The sequence below is a fragment of the Helianthus annuus genome, chromosome 16, assembly GCF_002127325.2.
Source record: "Helianthus annuus cultivar XRQ/B chromosome 16, HanXRQr2.0-SUNRISE, whole genome shotgun sequence".
NCBI lineage: Eukaryota > Viridiplantae > Streptophyta > Magnoliopsida > Asterales > Asteraceae > Helianthus > Helianthus annuus.
Genome location: NC_035448.2, coordinates 63353281 through 63356445, shown reverse-complemented (window position 1 = coordinate 63356445; position 3165 = coordinate 63353281).

Genomic DNA, 3165 nt, shown 5'->3' with positions numbered 1-3165 from the left:
CAACAATACCGCAGGCATCGTTGTACAGGTGGAGCAGATGCTGAAGGCCCTGCACATCAAATTCAGGTATGGGTCAGAATATATTAATCAGGATATCCTACCAGGATATATATGCAGGATATGTAGCAGGATATTACCTTGTTGAGGAAGGATGTCATGGGCTCTAAGGAGTCGGAAAAGCTGAGTTCATCATAGGAGAACCCCTCGGAGCCTGGGTCACTGATTTCAGAGCCCTTCCTCTTTTTTGCTGTGGAAGCACGGGTCCTTGGGTTAGCCTTGGGGGCCGGCAGTGGCTTGGAGCTGGTAGCAGCAGGTGTCTCTTTCTTGACCATGACAGGAGTAGGATAACTGTCAAGCTCGTCAAGGTCAAGGAGGATCGGAACTTTGCTGGAGTCTGCACACAGGGAGTAAAAATTGTTTCCTAAATATTTCAAATAAAAGCATGTATGCAGGATATTGAACAGGATCCTTACCAGATATGTTAACACTGGAAAGAGGGCTTGGAGACGGTGGAGACGGGTTAAAACTTCTTTCAGCTTCAGGAAGGAGTCTGATAGCGTCAATCCTTTTCTGTGAATCTCCAAGAGGAGGTGCTAGCTTCCTAAAATCAGCTGCATACAAAACAGTAAAAAGAAAATTGATCAGTTCAGGATATGGAACAAGATACAAAACAGGATCATCCTAAAGCCCTAAATCCTACCCTTTCTCAACCACTGCACTGGATATTCCGTTCCACCCGGGATTGAGTCTCTTTTTACAAAGAAGAACTTGGACTTCCATTCATCCTCATTCCTGGTGGCATGAAGTACCAGTGGGTCGCCGGAGGTAGAATAGAACAAAAAACGGCAAGAACCATGGCATCTAAGCCGCCGATATGCTAAGGGGAGGTCATGAATGGAAAGGTCAGGAATATGGTTGTTCTTGATTTGATCAAGAACAAGCAGGACTCGCCATAGCATTGGCATTGTTTGACTGAAACAGATTTTTGTGGTATCGAAGAACTCGGTGATAAAGTCGGGAAACGGAAACTGTAACCCCAAGGTGAAAGGAAAAGCATTGAAGCATATCTACTCGTCGGAGACCATATCTGATCGGGTTTCTCGATCAAATGGCCGGAACACCGTCCCTTTCAGGAAGATGCCGGAGGTTTTAAGGGCTGACAGATGTGCGCTGTCGAAGGTGCATATTTCCTTCTCCGGATCTTGGAGAATATTTTGGTGAATGAATGAAGGAGCGGAGTCACCGGAGCTTGATCTTGTCTGTCTCGCCATATCTTCACCGGAATAGTGTAGAGGAAAGAAATAAGAAGAGAGAGAGAGAAGAGTTTTACCTTTTTTCGTCTTGATAAAGATTAAATGGGGTAAACATGAGAAGATATAGGGGAGTAATGAGTAGAAATAGGCTGCACGGTTACAAGCGGTCACATCAGGTCCTATCTCTTAATTACCTCGGTTATGGTGAAAAATGTAACCGTTAGGACTCAGGATCCTTAACGGCAACATTTTTGGGGACAATTGTTATGGGTAAAATTCTGAGCTCCTCATATCCTGGGAAATATCTTGAGTTATATCTTGATTGAACGATATCTGCTTATATCCAGGATGCTCATTCAGGATATCTATAATATCCTGAATGGTATCCTCAGGATTACTAACGGGTTGTGTGCAGGAATACGCGTGCAGGTGCCCAACGTTCACAAAGACCCTTTCTCCAGGAGACTCGGTCCAAGTCGTTCAAGTGAAGACGTTGAAGCCGCATTACTCGGTCTACAACGTTAGCAATGGAATATTCGGGAGCATCCCATATTTGTAGGAATTTCAGTTTGTATTTGGTTACTATAAATAGGTGGGTATACCGGATCGAATAGGACATCACAGCTACACTCACTACACTTACACACTTGTTCTCTCGTAACTTGCACTTTCACACAAATCATTGTAACACTTAGCGATCTGGTCAATATCCTGCACTGTATCCTGAAGTTTGAAGTAATAAGCAGAACTAGGCAGCTGCGATTGTCAGCTCCCGAGGCTTTATGCCGGCGATCTAGATTGATCAAGGGTTTTCCTCGTACATCTCGTGTCAACCCCTTTACTTTTTGCTCATTGTTTGATCATAGATACATCTCAATATCCTGAGCCATATCCTGAACACTGTTTTTCCAAACAACATAATCAGCATATTTTCAACACACTTTTCAGCACACTACCTCACTTAACTAATTTGATCACTTAATTGCTTCGGTAATTTTTGACCAAAACACTAAGGTTTTGGCATTTTCATGTCACTAAGTTTGGATAGTCGCCAGTTAGGGCCATACTCCAGTTTACAAACGATCCTTGGGCTTGTCCCCAGTTATCTTTGGGCTTGTCCCCAGTTATCCTTGGGCTTGTCCCCAGTTATCCTTGGGCTTGTCCCCAGTTATCCTTGGGCTTGTCCCCAGTTGCTAACTTTTATCTTATATTGACTTAGTCCCAAGTTATGCTCTATTTCAGGTCTTTGAAGTCAAACAACTAAGGATCCTTGATCCTTACTTCTCTCTAAGGTTTGCCTTATAGTTATCCTGGTTATGGAATTAAGGGTTAGGATCCTAACTTGGATCCTCAGGTATGATCCTTAACTATTTTAATTTTGTTCATTGTTTATTTGAATAACCCTTGTAATTTGACAACTGAACTTATGATCCTTAAAATATACTACTTTTCGGGATTTTTCAACTATAGGATATTTGATCCTAGATCATATCCTAAGTATTTTCAATCTAACTTATTCAAGATTTCTTATCTAGACAAGTGTATATCAAAGCAATTGAAAATTAAAAAAGACAAACAAGGATAACAACACAAGATAAGCCAAAAAAGATTAAAGTTATTTTATTAACAAACGTTAAACCACCAAAAGTTGTCAAGGTGGCCAACCCACGTTTCTACCAGCAAAACGTGGCCCGTCCACATGGGTTGGCAACGGGTGTCCATTGTTTATGCGGTCTTAGCATGCAGGTAATTAAAAGGCGGCAGGATCACAATGGCTTCATCCCCCAAACAGAGGATCCCTCCACCATTTGCAATCCTGCCTATTGTCTGAAGGATCCTGGATCCTTAAACCTAAAGCTATTGTTCAAAGTACAAACCAACAACTGTTCAACAAAAACAACTGTCAAACTAA